Source organism: Peromyscus leucopus, chromosome 1 (assembly GCF_004664715.2).
Source record: "Peromyscus leucopus breed LL Stock chromosome 1, UCI_PerLeu_2.1, whole genome shotgun sequence".
Lineage (NCBI taxonomy): Eukaryota > Metazoa > Chordata > Mammalia > Rodentia > Cricetidae > Peromyscus > Peromyscus leucopus.
In genome coordinates this window covers 33,867,386-33,888,848 of record NC_051063.1, presented here as the reverse complement: position 1 = coordinate 33,888,848, position 21,463 = coordinate 33,867,386, and the positions used below count along the sequence as shown (strand labels likewise).

The 21,463-nt window shown below is 48.1% G+C and overlaps 1 long non-coding RNA gene across 1 annotated transcript; it reads left to right on the top strand.

Moving 5' to 3' along the window:
- The first annotated feature begins 13,987 nt into the window (after positions 1 to 13,987).
- On the top strand, positions 13,988 to 19,254 carry LOC119087475. The gene is made up of 3 exons (XR_005090951.1): positions 13,988 to 14,028; positions 16,280 to 16,410; positions 19,060 to 19,254. It is a non-coding gene; the product is annotated as an uncharacterized LOC119087475 (long non-coding RNA).
- The last annotated feature ends 2,209 nt before the right edge of the window (positions 19,255 to 21,463 follow it).

The window sequence follows — 21,463 nt, the reverse complement described above, 5'->3', positions numbered from 1 at the left end:
TTCCTGATGTCTGTCTTCTCTGGTCTAATCTTTCACCTTTTTCTAGAGAGGTCACCTCTCCCGAAAGCATCCCTTCCCCTCCTCTCCATCTTCCCTCTCCCCCTTCCCAGGCACTGGGCTATTTTTCCTGGCCAACCCTTTCTCCAGGGAGAGTCTTTCCCAAGAACATGTGTTACTTCCCAGAACAGGAAGGTGGGCAGGAGACAGCCCCCGCTGGAAAGCCAGAGGACGCACTTCTGCCCAACTTTAGAATAACAGACTTGTAGCAGAACGGCTGTTGCTCCCCGCCGCTTGCCCTGTTTCCCAGCTTCGGAACATGTGATTTTTTCCCCAGAGGTACACAATGAGCAGCCGAGATTCTGCCGACACGGAGACTCTAGCCATCACTGGGGTGACATTCTCTGAGTGCTCCATGTGGTTACCACCCATGCCAGTGACATCCTCTCCAGGCACAGGTCAGGGCCCTGAAACGCAGGAGAGATTAACATCAACAGTCCCCCTGTGCCTCCAGCATTGACAGTCTACGGAAAGAGATGAGAATTCCAATAAGTCAACCAAGTAGCTGTGACAATTACCACAAAGAAAATGTGGTTTGGGTAGTGGGGGTGGAGGGGTAGAGTGGCAGTCGGATTTAGGGAAGGGGCATCCTCTGTACCAGGGTAGCCAGGGAGGCTTCTCTGAAAGGTGGCATTCAGCTGAGAACGGGATGGTGAGGTACAATTATGAGAAGAACCGGGAAGAGGCATTCAGCTCCCAGGAACAGGGAATGCAAGGAGTCTGGGGCAGGAATGTTGGCTGCTCTGGGACAGGAAAAAAGGCAAAGATGGTTGCAGCAGATGAGTGACAGGCAGCAGATGAGTGACAGGCAGCAGATGAGTGACAGGCAGAGGGAGGCTCAAGGAGGTCAGGGTCAGACCACGCATCCTTGTCGTGGTGCTGAGTGTGGATTTTATCCTAATAGCAACGATCTACAGGTGGAACTTTCTTTTCATTTCTTTCCTCCCTCTCTTCCCTTTCTTTCCTTTCCTCCAAATAGTTGCTCATGTAGCCCAGATTGTCTTGTAACTCACTAAATGATCAAAGATGACTCCTACTCTTCTGGATCCTCCTGTCTCCAAGCAAGTCCTGACATTACACACATTTCTCACCTGAATTGCTGGGGTTTTTTTTTTTGTGTGTGTGTGGGGGGGGGGTGGGTTTTTTTTTTGGGGGGGTTGTTGTTTCTGTTTGTTTGTTTTGTTTGTTTTTGACAAGGTTTCCTTTGCCTTAGACCTGAAGATCCCCCTGCCTCCATCTCTCCAGACCTAGGATTAGAGGTATGTGCTCCTATGCCCAGCTCGGTCAGGAATTAAGCACTGAACATGAGCTACTTACACTCTAGACAGCTCACTCTGGCAGCTGTGTGAGCATGGACAGAAGGGGACAAGCATTTGTTAGGATGCTCTCGAAGCCTGGCTACCATGCCGGCCGTGAGGAAGGAGGAAGGCAAAGGCAGAAACTGGTGTGTGGAAATGCCGCAGCGCACAGCACAGGCCTGAAGAGACAGTCAGCAGGGCTGGGAGCCGGAGGAGAGCGATGCTGCAAATTACATGTGGCCAGAGCGAGTTTCGATGACTGATTTTTCTGGCCTTAAAGCCATGTGAAACTTTTGGAGGCACACTCCTGGGCACCATCTGTGAGTACACATCCTTCTTTGGTTTCCAAAAGTGTGTGGTGGATTTCCATTCTTCATAGGTCACTGTCGGAGCTGCTATCTATATCACATGAATGTTCTAGAAATAAACCGGGAGTAGTCAGAACAGAAATAACTTACACGCCTTTCCTTTCCTTTTTTAAAATATTGGTTTGTTTGTGAGAAAGATTCTCCAAAATGTAGCCCAGGCTGGCCTTGAACTCTCTGTCCTCTGTCCTCCACCTCATGGGTGTTGAGATTACAAGTATACATCAGCACACCAGGCCTGCTCACTCTCTTTTTCCATTTCAAAATTTTGTTTACACCGAATATATCCTCATGATAAAAGTTTCAATGTACAAGGGCACACAGTTTCAAACACTCTTTCCAAACCTATCCCCTCCCTGGAAAACATTCTCTGCTTCCTGCTTATTTTTCAGTTGTTTCCAGAAATAATCTCAGGGTATGCGCGCACACATGCACACACGCGCAGACACACACACACACACACACACACACACACACACACACACACACACACTTACCATAAAAATTCCCTGAAATCACTTGCCATCAGCCCATAGCTGCCCCGCGGACAGAGGCCGGACCAGCACTGCTGCAGCATCCACTCACCCTATCAGAAGAAGAGCATTTTCATGGTCTCCAGCTCCTGCAGTGTCATCAACACTGTTGCAACAAAGACATGTGCCTCTTTGTTCTCTCTCCTGGCTGAATTCCTAGAAGGAGGATTCCCTGTTCCAGGATAATTATATTATATTTTCTGCTTTGATAAGTGTTGATCCATTGCTCTTTTGGGGGGCAGGGAGCCTGTTCTCTCCCTCCCCTAACCCCGGCTTGCTGAGAGAGGCATTCACTGTGTCAGTAGGAGCCCTGAATAGATGCTTTGTCTGTGCCGTTCCATAACCTTAAACTTGCACTTTTTAGTGTACGCACACCCCCATTAATTCTGTGAGTATCCTCACCTCAACTCTGCAGCTCAGAAAGCTGGAGACACAAAACCAGCACCCCAGCAGGACTTTTAAGCGACAGAGAGAAGACAGAAGCCACAAGATGGAAGACCATAGGACAAAGTGGAACAGAAAAAAACAGGCAGTGCAGAAGGGAGGAGGGCCATCTCTCAGACTCTCCGACCCTGGCTGCCCAGATGAGCCAAGGTCACACAAGTCACAAGCCAAGGGTCAGGGCGGTCTGTGAAACCACTGCACCAGACTCCTGACAAACCACTGTCTGGTCACACTTCTGTCTGGGCCAGCCAGAGGTCTGGATGTGAGTGTACAAAAGTCAGAGGAGGGCCCCGGGAAGTAGGTCACGCGCTGGAGGAGCAGGCACAGGGACGAGAATGGGTGCTGAAGTTGGCATTGAAAGCCGAGTTTCCTTCCCCATAAGCAGGTTAGCAGTTGCAAAGCAGGGGAATGCAGGAGTCATTAAGAGGGGGCGGGGAGGGGAGAGGCCAGTGGATAAAATCAACTGCAGCGGCTAAGTCAGTCCTGGTTCAGCAGCACTCTGAGTCCCTTTGGAAGTCTCCCTCCCTCCCGACTGCCCGTTCTTCTAATGGGCCCTACTTCCGCACACTCGAAGGTAATGGAATGAGCATCAGCAAAAAGAATGTTCTAAATAAAGAAACTCAATCAAAGCTACTGACCTTCCACAGAAAATTCTTCTTACAGGCTTGGAGTGAAAGGATGGGAAGAATGTGAACCTTGAGAGAGCGAGAGAGGGAAGACATATGCTTGTTCTCTCTCTCTCTCTCTCTCTCTCTCTCTCTTTCTCTGTCTGTGTGTGTGTGTGTGTGTGCATGCGCATGCGCGCGCGCGTGCTTGTGTGTGTGTGAGAGTGTGAGTGTATCTAAGGCATGAGTGTTAACAGTAAGAAACTCATACCACATTACTAAGAGCTGCTCCTTTAAAACACAGCTTCTAGAAGGGTTTGGTACTCATATGCTCAGCACCCAGGAGGCTGAGGCTGGAGGATCAAGAGTTTGAGACCAACCTGGACTAAATAGGGATACTCTCCAGGGTTGGAGGACAGGTAAATCTGGATGTTTTCTAAGAAAATCATACAAATTGCTTTAAAACTTTTTACACCAAGAAATGATGTGCAAAACACTAGATAATGGTCTGGTACATCTAGATCTTAGGCTACATAGTATATTACAAATCCCAACCCCAGCCCCTCAGACAGGGTCTTACTTTGTAGCCCAGGCTGACCCAGAATTTTGGCACTCTGTCCAACTGCTGAGATTAAAGGTGTGAGCGATCATGCCAAAATTTTTCTTATTAATTACTGTGGTGGTTTGAATAAACTAGGAAGTGGCACTATTAGGAGGTGTGGCCTTGTTGGAGAAAGTGTGTCACTTGGGGTGGGCTTTGAGGTCTCAGAGTTCAAGCCAGACCTAGTGTGTCTCACAGTTTCTGCATGCTGTCTGCTGATCCAGATGCAGAACTCTCAGCTCCTTCTCCAGCACCACATCTGCCTGCATGCACCATGCTTCCTGTCACGACGATAAGGACTAAACTTCTGAACGATAAGTGTCTTTGTTAGGGTTTCTATTGCTGTGAAGAGACACCATGACCATAGCAACTCATATAAAGAAAACATTTAATTGAGGTGGTGGCTTACACTTTCAGCGGTTCAGTCCATTAGGATTATGACAGGGAGCGTGGCAGTGTGCAGGCAGGCATGGTGTTGGCTACATCTTGACCAGAAGGAGGCAAGAAGTCGACTGTCACACTGAGTGAAGCTTGAACAAAAGAGACCTCAAAGGCCACCTCCACAGTGACACACTTCTTCCAACAAGGCCACACCTCCTAATAGTGCCACTCCCTTTGGGGACTATTTTCTTTCAAATCACCACAGTAAGCCAGCCCCACTTAAATGTTTTCCTTTATAAGAGTTGCCATGATCATGGTGTCTCTTCACAGCAATAAAACACCAAGACAATTACCTATAATCTTTCATACCCCAAAACAAATTTCTGGGCATAGTGCCACACATCTGTAATGCCCATGCTTAGGAGGCAGAGGTAGAAGGGTTACAAAGTGAGATCCTCTCTCACAACAAACAACAACAACAATGAAAGAAATTTAAAACAGGCAATAAAAACAACAAAAAAATGATTTTAAAGAAATGCTTCCTGCCTCCTGCTCTGAAGGGGATTGTGTCTGTTTAAGAAGACAGTTGGATCAAATGCATTTGATATGTCATCACACAAGATCCCCACTCATGACTGTGCATGTTGGGACTTTTGATTGCAAGTGACTGACACCAAAAACTAGTCCAGGCAAAAGTAACAAGTAAGCAAATACATTAATCTGGCTCAGTGACTAAGGGAAATGGCATCACGGATGCTAAAAACTCGTAAGTGAGCTGCTTACATTTTTACTCTGTCTTTCTTTTTGTATTAGCCCAGGTTTTCCTACGAACGATAGCAGTCCCTCCCTGGCAAGGTAGGAAAAAGAACCAGCAGCTTGTATCCGGCAGCCAGTCAAATCCAAAGGAATGCCGAAGACCTTAGGCAAAACTCAGGCCAGTTCTGATTGGCCTGATGTCTCTTCCTTGGCCAATCATGATGGCTGGAAGAAAATGCATTGTATGATTAGTGGCCCCACCTATTCTCAGGGAGTTGGGGCTGAGCAGTATCTCAAGGCAATTAAAAGCTCCCATCAGAGAGGATGGGAAGGATGCTGGGCAGGCAATATGGCGGATGTGTACCCTAGTAGTTCAGACAGCTCGGTGGCGTCAGGACAGAGACTCTGTGGACGAGAAGATCTTAATAGTGAAGCTGGAGGAGAGGCTGGCTCCTTTGGGGATGAAGGAAGGAGGTCCTTGTCAGACCCTGGAGGCAGGAGAATGTGTAATACAGGGATGGCTCTGGGGTACCTCTGGGGAGCCATTTTAATTGTTCTGTGGGCTGTTTGGCTCCTGGGTGAAGAAAAAAAAAAACCCCGATGGGAGGAATTCCCTGGGAATGGAAACTAGGTATGCAGAAGGCAGAGCACAGGATGTTGCCGAAGACCAGAGGACGCCCCCACGCAGGCCTTGGGCTGACTCAAGCGGAAGTCTGGGGCTGTGGAGGGGGCAGACTGGAGGCAGGATGGGAACAGAACACAGCTCTGGGCCAGGAACTCTTCCTTCTGCACAAATTGCCCAGCTGAGCTTCAGTGGCTCACCACCCCCAAGCCATAGCCCTCAGCAGTCCACGCTCAGCAGATGCGTGTGTGTGTGTGTGTGTGTGTGTGTGTGTGTGTGTGTAAGGCTCCCAGTGGGAACCAGCAGCCACAAGGCCTCGCTGTCATTCTCATGGCCTAAGGGTAGGATGTGACCTCCAGACCCAATAGTTTCTGCTTAAGAGAAAGTAGCATGGAGAATGGGTAAGGGATGGCAAATTATATCAAACCAAGTGCATCTTGTATCGACTGATTATTTGGGAGGTGACAGTTTGCCCTGTACTCAAATCTATGTTCTGCCACTTGATAAGCAAGTGTCCTGGGCAATTTGCTTTATCAGAGTCAACCTCCCAGTCAGTAAAATTCTGTGAGGGTTAATCTTCACTGTCAATCCAACGAGATTTAGAATGCTGAGGAGTCTGGGGTGTCTGTGAGAGTGTTTCCAGAGAGATTTAACTGAGGTGGGGAGAACTGGCCTCAATGAGAACAGTACCACTCTGTGGCTGGGGTTCCAGGACTGAATAAAAAGGAGAGAGTAAGTAGAGGGCTGGGCATGTGGCTCAGTCGGCATCACTAGCATGCAATGGCCTTGGGCTGGCTCCCCAGCAGCACACTGAACTGCACACATCAGCAATGCCAGCACTTGAGAGGTAGGCGCAGGTGGGAGGCTCAGATGTTCAGGTTACCCTTGGCCACATAGCCATAGCAAGTGTGGGGCTAGCCTAGGCTACGTCTCAAAAAAAAAAAACGAAAAGAAAAATATGAAAGACGAGAAAACAAACACTGTGATACTCAAGAGAGGCAGAGTTGGCATGTTGGCATGTGGTTCCATTGAAGTGTGCCACAGTCACAACCACTATTTCATGATTACAGAGTCCCTGAGATTAGAACTATGAGTCCTCAGATGATACAGGCAAATACCCAGGGACACAATTACCTCTTGCTGAGGAGTATCTTCCTACTTCAGGACCTCTGGGGCTGCTGGATCCTCAAACTCAGGTATAGCTTTAAAGAGATTAAAAAAGGGAGACAAGAAAGTAGAAAAAGCCTACTCAGGGGCCGGGGGAGGATGGAAATGAGAGAGGGGGAGGGGTGGCATGATCAAAGTACATTTTATACATGTGTGATAATATGACAAAACCATAATTTCATGTGCATAATTATGCTAAAAATATCCTGGGGCATAGTGGTGTGTACCCAGGAGGCAAAAAGGGACCAGAGATTATCTTCAGCTACGTCTGGGATGTGCAAGACATTGTCTCAAAAGGAAAGAAAAAGAAAAGAAAAGGAAACTACCCACATATATATGCTATTAATAAAATAAGTTCAAATCAGCATTGTTTGAGAATAAAAAAATCTTAAGCCAGGTGTGGTGGCGCATGCCTTTAGTCCTATCACTTGGGAGGCAGAGGCAGGCAGATCTCTTTGTCTACATAATGAGTTTCAGGACAGCGAGAACTATGTAGAGAGAACTTGTCTCAAAAATAAATAAACAGCTGGGCAGTGGTGGTGCACGCCTTTAATCCCAGCACTCGGGAGGCAGAGGCAGGCGAATCTCTGTGAGTTCGAGGCCAGCCTGGGCTACAGAGTGAGCTCCAGGAAAGGCTCAAAGCTACACAGAGAAACCCTGTCTTGAAAAAACCAAAAAAAAAAAAAATTTTTTTAAAAAAGACATCTTTGCCCAGTGATCCTCACTGAAAAGGAACCTCCCTGCCCCCTGCCCTGTTACTCGGTTATATTTCTTTCATCATCTCTAAAATTAATTCTGTATTTTGTATTACTGTCTGACCTCCCCAAGTACAGACATCTTGGTACCCCTTGCCTGGCTGGGCCCATGGTAGTTGCTTAAGTACTCTTTTTGTTTGTCCCTACATAAAGTTTTATTAGTACACAGCACAAATTCAAGTAACTATGATCTTGTGGCCACAAAGCTGAAACTCTTGGCTGTCAGGGCATATGTAAATACTTACTGAGTAAACCACAATGGCCTGTAGCATGCAGGCCTTTCATTTCAAGCCAGGATCAGAGGGGAAGTCTGTTCAGGCTGCAGAACCACCACCACCCCCCTCTCCCAGGACTCCCATCACCACACACACACTCAACATTTCCCATAGCCTCCTTTGCGTCTGAATTCTGTAGGCTCCTGGCTATGGAGTCCTTATTCCAGTCAAGCCACAGAGAAATCAGAGTTGGAAACCATCTCCTAGATTCCCATTCTACCCCATTCCTCTGGGTTCATGTGGACAATTTAAATCCTTTCTATGGGGTTGAAACTAGCCAGCTGGGGTGGGGGAGTGACTAGAAAAAACCCCTGTGCATTCCCCATATATCGGTACATTTATTATAGGGAGCCTCCTGCAGGTTCACTCCAGGCCTAAGGATGAATGGCATCTGTCATTGGAGAATATCTGGTATGACCTGGTGGAGACATGGCCTGTAGGATGGATGGCTTCTTTGGTTATGCTAAGTCTTCTCCATGGCACTTACAGAGTGGCTTAATGTCTAACTTCCTGTGGTGGTTAGAACGAGAATGGCCCATATAGGTTCATATATTTGAAAGCTTGATCCCCAGTTGGTAGAACTTTTTGGGAAGAATTAGATGTGTGGCCTTGTTGGAGGAAGTGTGTCATTGGGTCAGGCTTGGAGGTTTCAAAAGCCCATGCTATTCCCAGCTAGCTCTCTCTTTCTCTATGCATCATGGTCGTCTCAACATGCCTGCCTGCCTGCTGCCATGCTCCCTGCCATGGACTCTCCTACCCTCTGGAACCACGAGCCCCAAATTAAATACTTTCTTGTATAAGTTGTCTTGGTCATAGTGTTTTCTCACAGCAACAGAAAAGTAACTAAGACACCTTCAGTTACAACTTCTGATTTCACATGTGACAGCCCAGTGTGCTGGTCAGCACGGCCCCCTCTGCCTGCTGGCCACTGTTTTTCAACGTGTGCTCTGTGGACCTTCTGCAAGTAACCTGAAGACACTTGTGAAACTTCCGATTCTTAACCAGCCCTGACTTCCAGACCAGAATCTTGGCACTGAGCAGAGCCTAAGCAGACATTTCCATCTGGGTTTCACCTTCCCCAGTGGGACAGCTAGGATCACTGGTGAGGTCTCCTGTGTACCAAGGCTGGAGCCAACCTGACATTTCACTCTCACCCTTTGCCACGATGCCTGATCCTGTAGAAGCCCACTCTAGTCTCCTGGGCCAAAGGGTCTCTCCTTAGAAGCCTGCCGCTTTCCACCTGGAGAATACAGAATCCTGTGAGTGACTGGCAGTCCATCTCCAGCAAATTCCCACTGTGTGGCGGAGAGTTTACAGTTCCAGCCTCCCTGTGTGCACTGGGTTCAGGTCAGCACCTCTCTAGGTGGATGCCTGCTTCCTCCCACTGTTGAAACAAGGCCGAAAACAGCACCAACACGTTATCTCACAGTTCTGGAAGTCCCAAGTCCAAAATGGGGTTTATTGGGCTAAATGCTAGGGGCCACAAGGAGTACCCCTCTGCAGGTTTCAGTGAAGAAAAAGGTTCTCTTGCCAGCTCCTAGATGTCTGCATCCCCTACCTTGTGGTTCCTTTCATTTATTCTTGTTTTTAGACATGGGCTCACTGAGCAGGCTGGCTGGCAGGCCTCAAACTATGGCTCCCCCACCTAAGTCAACCAGTGCTGAGATTACAACCATCCTCTGCCACACCTGGATTTCCTCCCTCTATCTTAAGTAAACACAGAGCCAAGCCAAGTGCAATCCTCTCATCAAACCACTCTGTCCCTCCCTCTTTGGTTTTTAAAGTCCCTTGTGTTTACAGTGACTCACTGAGATAATCCCAGATACTTTCCTGCTCTCCAAATTCCTGGCTTAATCCCATCTGCAAAGTCCCTTTCTCCAGGTAAAGTCACACGTTCAGGAGCGCCATCGTTGGGGCCATCACGCAGCCTGCCACTGTCAACACGAGCGCACTGGAACTCTTGATTTTTCTCTGCTCATTCTGCTCTTGCTTTATTTTCAGCCTCAGACAGTCTTCCTCCCATGAGTCCCTTGAATCTTGGAGATCTGCTTGATTCTCGCTTCCCTGGGGGCCCTGCCTGTCACTGCTGTCGGAAAGGCTTGCCGTCCCCTCTCTCAAATTCTTCCTCCTTCTTCCCAAGCCGCCATCAGGTCTCATCGAGACCATGACCGTGGCTCCTAACTGGTCTCTGCTTCCACACTGTCCTCTCCACTGTGGCTTTCCCAAGCAGCTCGTCAGCTTCCGTTCTTGGCTTTGCTTTGGTTTGGTTGGTTTGTTTTCATGTAGCCCAAGCTGACTTCAAACTCTTATATGGCCAAAACAATTAACTGGGACTCATTTTCCTTCCTGCCCCTACTTCCCAAGTGCTGGGATTACCATCCGACCTGTGCCACCATGCCAGTCCTGGGCCATGCTGAGGGTGATCCCTGGCCTTCAGGCATGCCAGGCAAGTGTTCTATACAATTGGGCCTGGCTAGCATCTCCTGGTTCATCCTCCCCACCCCTTAGCTCCCGCTGATCTGCAGCCATATCAGCATCCATAAATCCTAAACATGGTCCAGGCCCAAGGACCTGCTAGCTCATCTTGGTCAATCTATGGTCATTTCAGAAGCTGACTCCTCAGAAAGTCTCTATGGCCTCCAGTTCTAATGGGCCTCCCCAGACACAGGCCAGAAACCAGTCTTGCTGCATATGGTCCTTCTGTCTTTCCCACCACACAGAAGCTCCAAGACATCAGGAAACTCAGTTGCCTTGTTTACTATTGAATCCCTAGCACTTGAACTGACACTTAGTACTCAATAAATTAAATACCAATAAATGTGAGTCAGAGAAAAAATATATACAGAGTTCTTGATTTATATTTAAAGAAGTCTGGGATCTTTTTTTGTTGTTGTTGTTTTTGTTTTTCGAGACAGGGTTTCTCTGTGTAGCTTTTCGCCTTTCCTGTGGAATCTTTTTTTAGGAGTGGTGGTTTATGTATGTGTATGCAAAAGTGTGGTCATATGCATGCAAGTGTGGAGGTCAGAGGTCAATTCAGACATCTTCCTCAACTGCTCTCCACTTGAATTTTTGTCTCCTTCTGAACCCGGGGCTCACCAGTTTGACTAGCCTGGCCAGTGTGCTCCAAGAGTCTGCCTGCCTCCACCTCCTCAGGGCTGGGGTCACAGTCATGGTCACCACACTTGACTTTCTGTTTGGGATTTGAACTCAGGTCCTCGTGCTTGTTCAGAAAGGGCTTTACTTACTGCGCCATCTCTCCAGCTCCTAAGGCCTTAATGCTCAGGAGTCGGCTCCCCGGGAGCTACTGTGTGTTGCTCTGGGGGAGGCAGCCCTGGGGAAGTGGGCCTCGTTCCTTGTAGAAACTCCCAGCCTGGAAGGGAAGGACTTGTCAAAAGGAAGGGAGAACTGAGTGTTCACACGAAAGGACCTTCTGGAAAGTTCCACAGAAGCTCCACAGGGCAGAGGACTTAGGACCTGGGTGCTCAGCCCAGTTCTCTTTCTGGGACATAATCCCAGAAAGAAGCTCTGATCTGTATTCACAGCCATGAACTCAACTTTTGCTCAAGTAGTTTGAGGACAGGCAACAGAAAGTCCAATAGGTCATTAGGATGAAAGCAATTCAGGGAAATGCCAAAGAGCTTGGGTTTGGGGTCAGATAAACCATCTATCCACAGGCCTGATTTACTCATAAGAATTTTAATTCCTTCATCAACTTGTTTTTGAAGCTTAAAGAAAAACATTAGAAGTAAAATTGTCCATCTGGAACACTCCAGCATAAAGACACATTATAGTTAAAATACATAGATGTGACACCAGGCTGAACACCTAGTATTTTTGAAAATCTAGGGGTTGAAGGCTGGTTCAGTGTGGCCAAAGGTGTCTCCATCACAGACTACCCAAAGGCCAGCGCAGTCCACAGCCCAGCCCCGGATCCAGGAGGCTGCGAATTGAAGGGGAGCAGTGGGGTTCAGACAAGTATGCTAAGAGGCTCTCCAGTCATACCCGAGTCATACGTGTGTGATGTGGTCGTGCTCAGCCAGGCTGCTTCTTCTGGGGTTTGCCTTTCAGCACTGGGATTTCTTTCTCTTGGAAGCACCATGCAAACTGCGTGCATGACACCACCTGCAACCTCCCTGGGCTTTGCAACGTGTGATCAGAGTATCTGCTTTGGAAGTCCCGAGGCTGTGTGTAACATGCCTTCCAAGTAAGTGTGACAATTTGCTAACAAAACAGGTTTATTTATTTATTTGTTTGAGGCAAGTTCTCGTGTAGTTCAAGATGACTCGTAAATTTTTATATAGCCAAGGATGACCTTGAATTTCTCATCCTTCTGCCTCCAGAGACCTCCCAAGCCTTGGGATTATAGGCATGTATACCCAGATATTACGGTGCTAATACTCTACAGGCACCCAATACACAGTCCCTGGATGGGCAGATGAATGTGACAGCTCTTCTCTTGCCTACTGCTGATGCTTCCAGGCAAGAGAGAAGACAGACTCCTGTCCTTCTTCGGTCTTCCCAAAGGCTATAGTGGGAGTCCAGACTATCCGCTGGGCCTTTATGGCCCCATCAGTGTTTCCCTTGATTGTCTTTCTGGAGGGTAGGGTGGCTTTCACAGCTGGTTTTCTCCAGCACCATTCGTTCCTCCTTTTCCTTCTTTGGAACTCTCTTTCCCTCTCTCAAGTGTAGTGCTAGGGATCGAAGCGATGGCTTTGGGCACACTAGACAGGGTTCCACTACCGGTCTGCATCACAGCCCCTTGTCTGCTTGTTCTTCTGTGTGTGCATGTATGCGGGTGGGAGCACACACGCTTGTGTGTGAGTGCAAGTGGAGGTCAGAGGTCGATGAAGGCTGTCTTCCTCAATTGCTCTCCACCTTATTTTTTGAGACAGATTCTCTCATTGAACCTAGAGATCATTGTTTTGTATAAGCTGGCTGGGTGCTCCTGTTTTAGTTACTGGTCTTTTTTTTTTTTTTGGTTTTTCGAAACAGGGTTTCTCTGTGTAGCTCTGGCTGTTCTGGAACTCACTCTGTAGCCCAGGCTGGCCTCAAATTCACAGAGATCCGCCTGTCTCTGCCTCCCCAAGTGCTGGGATTAAAGGTGTGCACCACCACCGCCTGGCTTGTCTACATGTCTACTGCTGTGAAGAAACATCATAACCAAGGCAGCTCTTAAAAAAGAAAGCATCTGGGGTTGGAGAGATGACTCCGTGGTTAAAAGTTCTCACTGCTCTTCCACAGGTCCTGAGTTCAATTCTCAGCACCCACATGGCAGCTCACACCTGTCTGATGCTGTCTTTTGGTGTGCAGATGTACATGCACACAAAGTACTTATATACATAAAATACATAAAGAAATTTTAAAAATAAATAAGGAAAACAAAATACATTTTTTAAAAAGAAAACATTTAATTGGGGGTTTGTTTAGAGTTTTAAAGGTCTAACCTATGTCATTACTGCAAAAAGCCAATAGTTGCTGAGGGTTTTACATCCAGATACTTGGGCAGAGAGAGAGACACTGGGTCTGGCATGGGCTTTTGAAACTTCAAGCCCACCCCAATGACACATCTTCTCCAACAAGGCCACACCTCCTAATCCTTTCCCAACAGTTCCACTATCCGAGGACCAAGCTTTCAAATGTATTGGCCTATGGGGGCCATTCTTATTCAAACCACCACTCACACATATATTTACATATATTTGCATCTGTACACATGTGCAAGCATGAGTTCATGTTACCACATGAATGGACACCTGTGGGGGTATTGTGTCCCCCAAAATATTATGTATTCTAATAAATTTATTGGGGTCAGAGAACAGACAGCATAGATACAAGGCTAGAAAATGGTGGCACTCACACTTTAATCTAGCATTCCAGAGATAGAAATCCTCTGGATCTCTGTGAGTTCAAGCCACATGGAAATAGCCAAGCATGTGACCGCCTTTAATCCAGAAGCCAGCCTTTAATCCAGGAGTGGTGTAGAAAGCAGGAAGATATATAAGCGTGAGGTGAGAAACTAGAAGCATTTGGCTGGTTAGGAATTTGCTGGTTAAGCATGTGGCTGGTTAAGCATTCAGGCTTTTGAGCAGTAATTCAGCTGAGACCCATTCGGATGAGGACTCAGAGGCCTCTAGTCTGAGGAGACAAGACCAGCTGAGGATCCAGCGAGGTGAGATAGCTGTGGCTTATTCTGTCTCTCTGACCTTCCAGTATTCACCCCAATAACTGGCCTCAGGTTTGATTTTATTAATAAGAACTTTTAACATTCCTGCTACAGACACCTGTTTGCAGGGCCAGAAGTTGATGTCTGGGGGTCTTCTTCCACTGCTTTCCACTTTATGTACTGAGGTAGAGTCTCACTGAACCCATATCTAGCTGATTAGCTAGCCAGCTTGCCCTGGGGATCCCTGTCTCTGCTTCCTGAGAGCCAGGATTACACAGGCACTCTACCTGCCCAGCATTTACCTGGGTGCTGGGGATCCGTACCGCAGCCCTTGAGTGTGCACGGCAAGGACATTGTCCGTTAAGCCACCTCTCTACTCCTGTAGTTTTATAATCTGTTCTCACTGTGTCGTCTAAGTCGGCCTCTAACTATTGATCCTCCTGCCTCCATCTCCCACATGCTAGGATTACAGGCATATGCTGCCGTGCTATATAATCCAGCTACACACACACACACACACACACACACACACACACACACACACACACTACACACACTTACATTTTCTTTTTGGTGATACAAGTAATATCCAGTCCATTTTTGCGTGTTGACTGAGTGTCAAACGTTTCCCTAGGTGTACAGATCTGCTTCTTTAGCCTGATGAACAGCCGTATGAGGTCAGTTTTATTATTGCTGTCTTCTTACGTTGTGCTGCACTGTCCAGGGAATGGTCCACGACAGCTATACTGCGAATGAGCGAGTTCATTAAGTATACAACAAGCCAAAGTAAGAGAATAAATAACAAGGGACAGATGGATGGATGGAGAGATAGCAAAACATCACCAAATCAGGCACTCAAAGCATCCAGCAGAAAGCAAGCAGGAAAGTTGGAGTTCCCAAGAGAGAGAACCCAGGGCAGAGAGAACTGTCCCATCTGGTGAGGTCTCCACATAAAAGAACAAAAAGGGGCAGATAGAGATGACATCATCAAATCAGATACTCACAATATCCAGCAGACACTGACTGGGAAAGTTGAGGCAGTCTAGTCTACTGGACTTCCCACTTGAGCTTGCTCTCCACGGCTCAGCTTCCTGTGGCTGAACTTCTAGCTTCAATTTCTTGCTACAGGCACTTTTATATCACAGGATAAACAACAATGGTTTACCTTCTAGATGTTTTCAAGAACGCAATGCATTTTTTTTTATTTCTTTTTTGTTGCTGTTAAAGATTTACCTTGATTTTCTAATCATGCATATGTATGTGGGTGGTGGTGTGTGGCCCTCAGAGGTCAGAGGCATCAGATTCCCTGGAACTGGAGTTAAAGGTAATTGTGAGTTGTCAGATGGGTGCTAGGAATTAAACCTTGGTCCTCTGGAAGAATAGCCAGTGCTCTTATCCAATGAGCCATCACTCCAGCCCCTTGTTTTCAATATGAAACTCAGCTGGCCTTGAACTCCAGGTAATCCTCCTGCCTCGGCCTCCCAAGGGAATACATGTGTGTGCCACTACCCTGACACTCAGCTTTCGGTTCTAATAACACATCTTGAACACAATCTTTAAAGTTCACTGAGTTGATGCTTTTCCTCTTACCTAAGAGGTATAGATTGGCATTCCGGCTGCTGATGCTAAGCGGAAGAGATCGGATGAAGATAAAAGTGAAAAGGAGATGGGACACAGCGTGCTGGCCAGCGCAGCGGCAGGACGGGTTTGGACTCCTGTTTGTTTAGGAGCTGCCTTCAAAACAGTGTTTGCTTACGTGGCTTCAAGCTACCATCTCATTGCCTGAGAAATGAGTAGACTTTCCAACCTGGATCAGAGGTTCTCCAGCAGAGCTCTCTTAAAGATCAAGGAACTTCCTTCCTAGGATCCTGGTGGATCGGATCCATGACTCATCATTTATTCTCTAGGTGTAGACAGAATGTTAGCTGAAGTGCACAGTGGCAGTTCATTTACTCCATACAACCTTATCAGGCAGCTTCCGAGACCCCTACTTACAGAAGAGAAACTGACTTGCTCAAGATCACACGGCCTGCCAGGGCTGGAGCTGTGACTTTCTTATAGGGTCTAAGGAGTGATAGGCGAAGGCCTGAGTTGTTAAGACCTCTAACTCCAGCCTTTTCTTCCACATAATTCAAGCAGCAGTGCAGCCCCCCGCCCCGCCCCCCAACAAAGCTGGCTGCCGGCCACACGGCAGGTGTAAGGAATTGGCTGAGGTTCCCGGATTTTCAAATGACATTTGCTTTTGAAACACCTCCAGGGGAAGAGTGGACATGAATGAAGTGGAAACATGTTTGCATCCTGGTGCCCCGTGGGCAGCAGAGTAACTGTCTTCCTGAAGAGGATTAACCCAAAGCTAAACAGAATCAAGCTGCTTCGCTGAGCATGGAGGTACATCAGTAATCCCAGCACTAGGGAGGCTGAGGAGGATTGCCAGGAGTTCCAACCAGCCTGGGTTGTGTGTGGAGTATCAGGTCTTTGAGGGCTGAACAGCAAGACTCTGCAAGAAAAAAGGGTTGGGGATGTAGTTCAGGGCTAGTTTATCTGCCATACCCTGGTTTGTTTGGTGCCTGGTGTTACCATTACACACACACACACACACACACACACACACACACACACACACACCAGAACCCCATGCTAGTATCTGTCAAGGGGTAGCTGGCAGGGATGGCATGGGGGATCTGATCTATAACTTCCCTTAAAGAGAAAAGCTCTAGACATGCCCTGGTAAGTCTGTAGGAATGCTCTGAGGGGAAATGTAAGGGAAGTGGGGGGGGGGGCATGGGGTGAGGGGGATACTGATAGAGAAACTGCTCCCTTGACCACATCCTCACTTTCATTGGATCCTGGTGATAGAATCCAGGGCGTTTGCTATACCACTGGCACACCCTAGACCACCATTTTTAACCTTGCTGACTGTTTTTCCCACGCAGACCCAGCAATTAAATTTCTGCACCCTCAATCTGTGAGAGCCCGTCTTTTCTGTGAAAAGCAAACAATTCCTTCTACCCAAAGGGGTTCAAACATGCTCCTTGCTGGGCTGTCTGCATGAGTGAAGGATTAGAGACCTTCTAAGCTAGGTGTGGGCTACATGCTTGTAGCTCCAGCATTTGGGAAGTGGAGACAGATGGATCAGGAGCTGAAGGTCATCCTTGGCTACATAGGGAATTCAAAGCTAGCCTGGACTACTTGAGACCTTGTTTCAAAAACCCAAAATAAATCAATTAAAATTTAGAAATCTTCTAAATGCCCTTCAAGGTAAATAAATTCTGCCAAATCCATACTCGATACATTCTGTGTTTCCCTTAAACTCCTTCCATGAAAAGATTAAAGGCATCAGAGGATGACAATGTCACCGAGACCTGTAGGTAATGGGACAGGTAAAGCTAGCAGCAGACTGATAAGCTTAGTCGATAACTGGAAATTGGGAAAGGGATGCAAAATATATCACCATTTCATGAGGAGAGCTTTAGAAAATTGGACCAGCAAGATGGCTGAGGAGGTTAAAAGCAGTTGCAGTACATGCCTGAGCTCATGAGTTCGAGTCCCTTGAACCTAGGTAAAGGTGGGAGATCCAATTCACTGAGTTGCCCTCTGACCTCTACACACACTGCACGGTGTACCCTCCTCTCAGAATAATAAGAAGAAAAGTTTTTAAAAATTTAGAAAATGAAGAAAAATGAGGGTGGGTGGGAAATTACCCCTCCTTGTCCCTCTATTCCTAAGAAGGAGCCGTTGTTGTAGTTACGCTTTTCTCCCGGCGTGGCGTGGGGGTGCCTCCCTGCCTCTGGTCCCACCGCAGAAGGTAATGATGGGAACACGCTGCTGAAGTTCAGACTCGAGCCGCCACGTGTTGGGTGAGCCGAAGTCTCTAAATCTGTTACATGCAAATGGCCCCACCCTGTGATGTGATGTGATGTGATGTGATGTGACGTGACGTGACTTGAAGGGGACACTCTATGGAAAACACCCTGTCAGTGCAGTCGACAACATCACACGATAAAGGACCGCTGCTGTTGTCCTCAACTGTCGGCCCCCCCAGCGTGTTAGCATGATTGATTGGGGGTGCTCTGCGGTTTCTGAGGGTGTCACGTTCAATGGCTGCTGAACACACTGTTTTCTTGTAGATGTATCGGCTGCTTCCAGTTCTACCTTTTTATAAATAGCTCTGCGATAAACACTCCTGTGGAGATGCTTTTACCTCCCTCGTATTTAGATTTTAAGATTACTTCCCAGAAGTGAAATTACTAGGAGAAAAGGCAATAAACATTTTTAGGCCTTGTGTTCGTGACGCTGGGTGGCACACAGCAGGTGTCATCTCTTCTACGGCACCTCCCCCACCTCCTCAGCTTTCTAGAGCCTCCCTGCCCCCCACCAAGGAGGTTTCATCCTCCCAGGAAATGACACAGGACTGCTTCCTTCCTCCCACTCCCCGTGGGATAGCGTCTCCTTCAGTTACAGCCTTTCCCCCTTTCTGCATGAGCAAACTCTCCCCGGTCCAGCCCTTCTCCCAGCCTTCCCAGGTCAGGACCGAAGTCTTCTGGTCTCTTCTTTGTCCCTCAGCACAGGGTGCTAAGACTTCGTCCTCATGCTGTGCTTTTCTTGGGCAGACTGTCTTCCTATGGCCGATAGAGACTACACTAGATATGACTGAGAAACTCATTAGCTGCCTCGTTGGGCAGTGGGAGAGAGTGAAGCGGAACTGACTGTGAAGGACAGGGCCTTTGCCAGTTTCCTGACAGGAGAGAGAAGGTCACTCAGCTCCTTGGTGTTAGTTTTCGGGGTTGTACTGGTCGAATGTTGTGTGTGACGGTGAGCAAGTCCCATGGGTTCTAAGAAAAGGAGCCATTTCACAGCAGTGACACACTCCTGTCTTTGTTCAGTTCTAAGATCCAGGGGACAAGAGGTGGGGATGCCACAGGGAGGGAAAGGCGTACACACTATAAATAGCAGAGCGACGATTAAACACGGGGCAGCAGAGACTTGATAGCAATCCAGACCTTGGATTCCTAACGCAGTCCCTTTCCTTCCTCTAAGGTCAAAGCAAGTGTCAGATCTGGATCTGTTAGCTTGAAGAAGCTGCACCCTAAAAAACCAAACGAAGGCCGGAGAGATGGCACAGCCAGTAAGGGCGCTGGCCACCAACCCTGACAACCTGAGTTCAACCCCAAGAACTCTACATGTGTGCTGTGACATGCTTGTGTCCATCCCCACCGGTAAATAAAAATAAAATTCCACTCATTTTTCCCTTCTTTGAATTTTCTACTTCATTGGCAAGCACATACTACTCTGACAATGTGCAGCAAACAAGTGAATTACAGGGAGTTGGGGGGGGGGAGTGAGGGGGGATGCATCTTTCCAGGAGGACTGGAGCTTGTGGAGACCCTGGGCTCATCATGGGATTGCTCTGAGCAATGCACTGTGGACACTCGTTAATCCATTCCCTCTATCTGTCTGGCCCACATAGGGATAGGCAAGAGGCCCAGAGGCTCTGACTGAGGATGCCCATATCAACCATGAGTCGAGTCCATATCAACCATGAGTCCAGGAGCTCCCTGAAAGTGTTAGCTGAATACGGTGTGTGCTGTTTTCCAAAGAGAGACCCAATGTTGACAAAGGCCTTCCAAGTGCAAGGCACTGATGAACAAAGCATGTGACTCAAACAAAGGTCGGAAACCCTCAGAAAACACGGGCTCACTCTGAAGATAACTAGCAGAGGGGAGAAAATAACAAACGGGACAAGACTCTGCCTTGTGGCTTCATCGTAGCATTCTGCTTCTGCCCTCAGTCTACCCTCATCCCGTTCCAAATCAGGAGCAGAGCAGGAATGACTAGTATGCCATTAAGCCTCTCCTGTCTAAGACACCTCTTCCCCTTCCCCTGAGATCTGGGGCTGTGGACTATGGATCCTCCTCTTGCCTCTTTCCCAGTGTCTGTGGTTCTGATCTTGTTGCTGCCAACTTGCTGTCTGGGTGCCTCCCCAAGGGCCAGCTGCTCCATGTCTCTCAGCAAGCAATGAATTCCATTCCACCAGCACTGTCTGGCCCACACCATGTGAGAGACACGCAGACATCAGATAGTTCCTGAGTGTGGCAAGAGTGATAACACTCTGTATCAGGCTGGGGGAGGGGAGAACTGAGCTGTGGCTGCAGCTGTGTGGAGGGGAAGGATCCTCATACAGGGACAGGGGGAGAAAAGAAGGCTGGATGGCATCTGGATTTGTTTTTATTTGAGACAGTCTCTCACTACGTAGAGCAGCCTCATCTCAAACTCACAGACACTTGACTGCCTCTGCCTCCCAAGTACACCACCATGCCCAGTGGAATTTGGGGTTTTATCTGCATGTCATCAAAGGTTTTGAGACAGAGCAGGTGGGCTCTCTGTTCACATTCATTCTTAAAACCAAGCCAGAGGACAAGAGATCCAAAAGGATTAGGAAGTGGGTCATAGAATGCTAGTCCTGTGGGGTCTGAGGAGGGGGTGCTCCAGCTCCTGTGGGGTGCTCCAGCTCCCGTGGGGTCTGAGGAGGGGGCGCTCCAGCTCCGAGCGGCAGCAGCTGTGTAATTTATGGGATTCAATTGCAAAAGAAAAATGTGGGGTTCCTTGCACGAGTCTTCAACATTTCAAGATGACAGCATAGGATTAAACCTCTGGGGCGAGCTTTTAGATACAAGACTGTATGGGGCAACAAGCTGGGCGGTGAAGCCAGCCCCGGTGACATGACAGAAGAGGGCAGGTCAAAAGACAGACCTACACCGCAGTCCCAGGACCCAGGAAGAGAAGAGACAATGCAGCAAGGCAGATGACAGGCCTCTGTACCTTACTTCCTAGGCGGACACCCCTAGAGCAGCTGTGACAAGCTCTAACTTGTTAGTGTGTCCACACAGCATCCCCTCTTTCCCTCCAACCCCTAAGCTGGTGCTGTGGGGTCTCTATCGAACGGTCTATCTATCCATCCAGTCACACTGAAAACTCCCAAGTCCCCTCCCCTGGGCGTCACCCACCCCTCGGGCCACCCCTCGGGCCTTTATCGCATCCCTTTGGGCCATTTTCTTTCTACATCTCTCATCCATGTGGCTTCTTCACAGCTGTGATCACTGCCAAGTTCAAGCAAGTCCTTAGCAGCTCAAGTCAACTACCTGTAGCAACCCTGTGTGCCTCTCCCTAACCTCAGTCTGGATCCCATTTCCACTCGCAAGTAAATCCTCCACCCTCCGGGGCTGCTTCTGTTGTATGTCGGGTGTGGGTGTAGGTTCACTGGGTCCATGGAATCAAGAGACAGAGGCAGCTCAAGGATGAATTCTCCCAACAGCTTCACTGATGACCCCAAATGCTAATCCACTCAGGTCACTATGGCCCAGCAGATAAGATCCAAATGTCTTTTTTTTTTTGTTTGCTGGTTTTTCGAAACAGGGTTTCTCGGTAGTTTTGGTGCCTGTCC